This window comes from Chiloscyllium plagiosum, chromosome 11 (assembly GCF_004010195.1).
Source record: "Chiloscyllium plagiosum isolate BGI_BamShark_2017 chromosome 11, ASM401019v2, whole genome shotgun sequence".
In the NCBI taxonomy this organism is placed as follows: Eukaryota; Metazoa; Chordata; class Chondrichthyes; order Orectolobiformes; family Hemiscylliidae; genus Chiloscyllium; species Chiloscyllium plagiosum.
The window spans coordinates 68375254-68381253 of record NC_057720.1 but is presented as its reverse complement, the minus strand read 5'-3'; the positions used below and the strand labels follow the sequence as shown (position 1 = coordinate 68381253).

At 42.0% G+C, this 6000-nt stretch overlaps 1 protein-coding gene across 1 annotated transcript in view; it reads right to left on the bottom strand.

The window, feature by feature from the left end:
* prpf38b (pre-mRNA processing factor 38B) overlaps window positions 1-6000 on the bottom strand; it is a 32005-nt gene that overhangs the window by 15403 nt on the left and 10602 nt on the right. The window lies entirely within an intron of this gene.

The window sequence follows — 6000 nt, the reverse complement described above, 5'->3', positions numbered from 1 at the left end:
AAGCAAATCTTAGCAGGACCTATACACTTAATGGTAAGGTCCTAGGGAGTGTTGCTGAACAAAGAGACCTTGGAGTGCAGGTTCATAGCTCCTTGAAAGTGGAGTCGCAGGTAGACAGAATAGTGAAGGCGGCGTTTAGTATGTTTTCCTTTACTGGTCAAAGTATCGAGTACAGGAGTTGGGAGGTCATGTTGCGGCTGTACAGGACATTGGTTCGGACACTGTTGGAATATTGCGTGAAATTCTGGTCTCCTTCCTATCGGAGAGATGTTGTGAAACTCGAAAGGGTTCAGGAAAGATTTACAATGATGTTGCCAGGGTTGGAGGATTTAAACCATCGGGAGAGACTGAACAGGCTGGGGCTGTTTTCCCTGGAGCATCAGGGGTTGCGGGGTAACCTGATAGAGGTTTACAAAATTATGACTATCTATTTATCCTATCCATGCCTAAGTCTTTTCCCTGGAATCAGGGAGTCCAGAACTAGAGGGCATAGGTTTAGGGTGAGAGGGGAAAGATATAAAAGAGACCTAAGGGGCAACTTTTTCATGCAGAGGGTGGTACATGTATGGAATGAGCTGCCAGAGGCATTTGGATGGGTATATGAAAAGGAAGGGTTTGGAGGGAAATGGGCCGGGTGCTGGCAGGTGGGACTAGATTGGGTTGGGATATCTGGTCGGTGTGGACAGGTTGGACCGAAGGGTCTATTTCCATGCTGTACATCTCTACGACATGAATGATTTATAGAGTACCATTGATTTACTGCAGTGGTTGCTAGGAGGAGGGATTAGCATTACATGTACTGGAGAATCTCAGACGATTTTCCTTAGAACAGAGAATGCTCTGGAGAAATTTGATAGAGATTTTTTATATTTTATGAAAGGTTGGAATAATCATAAACAAATAAAACAGTTTTCAACAACTAAAGGGTCAATAACAGCAGGGCACAGATTTTTGCTTGGTAAAGAGACAGACCCCAAATAAAAAGGAAAATGCCCTTTATGGAGTGAGTGATTAGCGTTTGGAAAACATTATATGATATAATTATTGATTCATTTCAACTGCAGCCTTCTAAATAAAACTGGATAAAACCCTGAAGGAGAAAACATTGCAAAGATATGGAGCAAGAGGGCATGAGATTCACTGGATTATGCTTCCAAAGAGCCAGAGAAGATTCAAGACATAGTTGTCTCCCCGATGTATTATTTCTTCTGTATAAGTGATTTCAAGTGTCATTAAAGAGTTAATTTGCTCTGCTGATCTGCAGAAAATTGGATGTCTTAAGGTTAGGGTGGGGTGCCTCTGACTTTCAGGTAGATTGCAAGTGAATTTACATTCCTATCCCTGGCCATTCAGAGCCACCTACATGGCCATCTCCTATTATTCAGAGATAATTTACATTTGCATCACCCTATTCAGAAACCAATAAGAACATAACTGTTGGAATTTTGACTACCCCCTGTAGTTAAAAAAAAGATTTGCAACAGATTTGACCATTAAGGGATGATTTATATTACATTGTTTCTGGAGATAATTAGGTCACTGCATTGTATCTTGAGTGACATGTGACTATGGGGGAGTGCCTTAGGGATTGTCTCATGGACATTGCTGATTGTGATGTAAAGGTTTTGTTCCTTTGGTCAAAGGCCTCTCGAAGTGCTTTGCAAGCATGGCGAAGTGTGTTAAGAGTTTCTCCACAGCTTATACTGTACTTGCTTAATAAAATTTTGGTTGTTCACAGAAGTTGGTGTGTTGCAGTTGCATCAACTGTGTAACGATCTCAGGAAAAAGAACTTAACACAAGCACTAAACATTTAAGCAGACTAACAAGGAAGATAACCAATGCTGGAGAGAGCAAGACAAATACTTGAGAACCAGATTCTGGATCAGTGGTGCTGGAAGAGCACAGCAATTCAGGCAGCATCTGAGGACAGGCAAAATCGACGTTTCGGGCAAAAGCCCTTCATCAGGAATAAAGGCAGAGAGCCTGAAGCATGGAGAGATAAGCTAGAGGAGGGTGAGGGTGGGGATAGAGTAGCATAGAGTACAATAGGTCAGTGGGGAAGGAGATGAAGGTGATAGGTCAGGGAGGAGAGGGTGGAGTGGATAGGTGGAAAACGAGCTGGGCAGGTCGGACAAGTCCGGACAGGTCAGGGGATCGAGTTGCTGGAGGTTAGAAGCTAGGATGAGGTGGGGGAAGGGGAAATGAGGAAACTGTTAAAATCCACATTGATGCCCTGGGGTTGAAGTGTTCCGAGGCAGAAGATGAGGCGTTCTTCCTCCAGGCATCTGGTGGTGAGGGAGAGGCGGTGAAGGAGGCCCAGGACCTCCATATCCTCGGCAGAGTGGGAGGGGGAGTTGAAATGTTGAGCCACGGGGCGATTTGGTTGATTGGTGCGGGTGTCTCGGAGATGTTCCCTAAAGCGCCCTGCTAGGAGGCGCCCAGTCTCCCCAATGTAGAGGAGACCGCATCGGGAGCAACGGATACAATAGATGATATTAGTGGATGTGCAGGTAAAACTTTGATGGATGTGGAAAGCTCCTTTGGGGCCTTGGATGGAGGTGAGGGAGGAGGTGTGGGCGCAAGTTTTACAGTTCCTGCGGTGGCAGGGGAAAGTGCCAGGATGGGAGGGTGGGTCGTAGGGGGGCGTGGACCTGACCAGGTAGTCACGGAGGGAATGGTCTTTGCGGAAGGCGGAGAGGGGTGGGGAGGGAAATATATCCCTGGTGGTGGGGTCTTACAATTGCAAAAAAAAAAAATGTAAGCATTTCATTTACTCAGTAATGTTTGAAAAATAGCTTACTGAGCTCAGTTTTTAAATAATGACACAATGTCCTGCCATATTTGTAACATGGCGTGAGGTTTTGGTATCAATTATGAATGGTGATGGTGTCTCTGTAAAGAACTACAGGCAGTCCCTGGGTTGTGAACAGGTTTCCAAGTCCATTCATACAGAAATCAGTACAATATTAAGTAGCCATCCGTAAGGAACAAATGTTCGGATGTCACATTTAAAATTACAGCTCTGCATGGGACTGCATTCTTAGGTTGGATGTTTGTAAATCAGGGACACTTCGCTTTCATTAGACAAATAAATATAGGTCTGAAGAACATAAGAGGTTAAACAACGAAATGAACAAAGCATGCCTGGCTTGTGTAAGTTAGAAACTGACAGAATGGGAGAACCAGAAAAGAGAACTGTAAAACATGCAAAAATAGATCTTGGCTAAATTTGGGAAGCTTTTCTTTACATCTATCGCTAAATCTTTATTCCAAGTTTAGAATTCTTCGGCCTTGGGCAATCAGCCTCTGCTCAGTGGCACTTTTAAATCAGAGGTTTGTGGTTTTAGGTCCTAGAAAAAAAGAGACTTTGATCACATTACCTATGCTCATACCACTGGTGGTCCTACACTTTCTTTAGAATAAAATATGAAACCAGTATGCCTTCTTAGGTAAATGTAAAAGCATCCATGTCACTATGCAGAGGTGGTGGCAAGTACTCTCTGATATCCCTCAGAATTAAAAAAAACAGATTATACCCATATTTCTCCAACTGCAGTCACAAATTGGTTGCCATCTTTGACGTAGCAATAGTGACAACAGTTCAAGTATTGGATGGAAAGCAATTTGGAATATCCCAAGTTCATAAAAGAATTTGTATTTATGTAATACTGTCTTTCGAAAAGGAGAAAGTTCCTGAAGAGGGGACTTGAAGTTCTAAAAGGCAGATTGTGAAGCAATTAGCATAAAAGGTAATTACACAGTTATAGCCAAATTTCGGAATTACAAAGAAACCTTTCGGGGAAATATTAACTGCAAGAATTAAAAAATATAAAACCCCAATTCGCTTAAATATCTATAGTATCAGTATTATGTTTAAGATGTTGTAAAGCTGGTACAGTCTTCAATAATGCTTGAAGGATTTAAGATTCCCCTCACTTTTGTTTCCTTTTCTTCCTCTCTATCCAAGGATATATGAAGCTAGTTTAAAATGTAATGTTATGGTGTGTAAGGATGATTACAGGTACAACTGCACACGTGCATGACACCAATGTAACTAAGCATACAGATGGATCACAGTCCGAACTTGTGTTGGGAACAATTACTCTGAAAACATAGAATCAATGATCAAATCAGATGAATCAGAACAAATCTGTTCCAGATAAGTGTCACAACCATCAGAATATGTGTTAGACAAAACTGCAAATGAATTGTAAGACAATATATGGGTGGTAGAAGAGGAAGTTTGAGGTTCATTCACAATAATTCTGCTCCTGGAATCAAAACTTAAATGACAGCACTATTGCAGCATGCATATATTTTCATCTGATTCACATTATGCTGAATATGAATTAGTTAAGAATGGTGGAATTTTACAAAATGTAACTGGGAAGTATTGAAGGCATTAGGCATAATTTTAAGACAGAGTTGGGAACAAATAAATTGTGCCTCAAGTGCAGTCACTCAAAAGCATCAACACCATCTAATTAATTGAGGGTTTAAGGAAACCAATACACAACCAAGTCAGTAGACAGATAAGCACAGGGACAACAAAGGGATACTAGAAATCTGAAATGAAAGCAAGGAATGCTGGAAATACTCATCATCTTCCGCAGATTCTGCCTGAATTACTGAGTATAGTGAACATTCCATATGAAATATCTTTCGCCTTTCAATTTTCTTGAAGGTCTTTGACAATTTACAGTATATGCTATTGGATGATGGTTGTGAATGCAATTTGCTGAGTTTTTGGAGGGTGCAAAAATAGATGGGGAGGCAAGCAGGGAGGATGACACAAGGAATCTACAGAGGGATATAGGTATGTTAAATGCGTGAGCGAAAACCTGGCAGATGGAAAACAATGTGGGAAAATATAAGGTTATGCTCAGTGGCAAGAAGAAAAGATGAACTAATAATTTAAATGAGAAGACACTACAGAAACTCAAAGTTTGTGCGAAGATTTGTAGCTCGGGTGCTCGTTGTTGTGGTTCTGTTCGCCGAGCTGGAAGATTTTGTAGCAAACGTTTCGTCCCCTGGCTAGGCGACATCATCAGTGCTTGGGAGCCTCCTGCAAAGCGCTTCTTTGATGTTTCCTCCGGTGTTTATAGTGGTCTGTCCTGCCGCTTCCGGTTGTCAGTTTCAGCTGTCCGTTGTAGTGGTTGGTATATTGGGTCCAGGTCGATGTGTTTGTTGATGGAGTTTGTGGATGAATGCCATGCTTCTAGGAATTCCCTGGCTGTTCTCTGTCTGGCTTGCCCTATGATAGTAGTGTTGTCCCAGTCGAATTCATGTTGCTTGTTGTCTGCGTGTGTGGCTACTAAGGATAGCTGGTCGTGACGTTTCGTGGCTAGTTGATATTCATGTATGCGGATTGTTAGCTGTCTTTCTGTTTGTCCTATATAGTGTTTAGTGCAGTCCTTGCATGGTATTTTGTACACTACATTCGTCTTGCTCATGTTGGGTATCGGGTCCTTCGTTCTGGTGAGTTGTTGTCTGAGCGTGGCTGTTGGTTTGTGTGCCGTTATGAGTCCTAGGGGTCGCAGTAGTCTGGCTGTCAGTTCTGAGATGCTCCTGATGTATGGTAGTGTGGCTAGTCCTTTTGGCTGTGGTATGTCAGAAAGCTACAGCACAAATATTTTGGGGTCCTTGTGTATGAATCACAAAAAGCCAGCATTGCAAGTTCAGCAAGTAGTAGGGAATTGAGATTATCTCAAATGGAATGGAGCATGAAAAATAGGGAAATCATAACTAAAACTATGCAAGGCACTGAACAGACAGAATATGGAATAGTGTAAACAATTTGCTCCCCTTATCCAATACCAGTGTTGGAAAAGGTTCATTAGATTGACCCTGGGAATGGAAGGATTTTCTTATTACAAGAGGTTGAGTAGGTTGGGCATTTACTCATTGGAGATTAGAAGAATGACAGGCATCTTTATTGAAACATACAAGAATCTTAGGGACTCAACAGTGAAGATACAGAGAGGTTGCTCCCCCTTGTG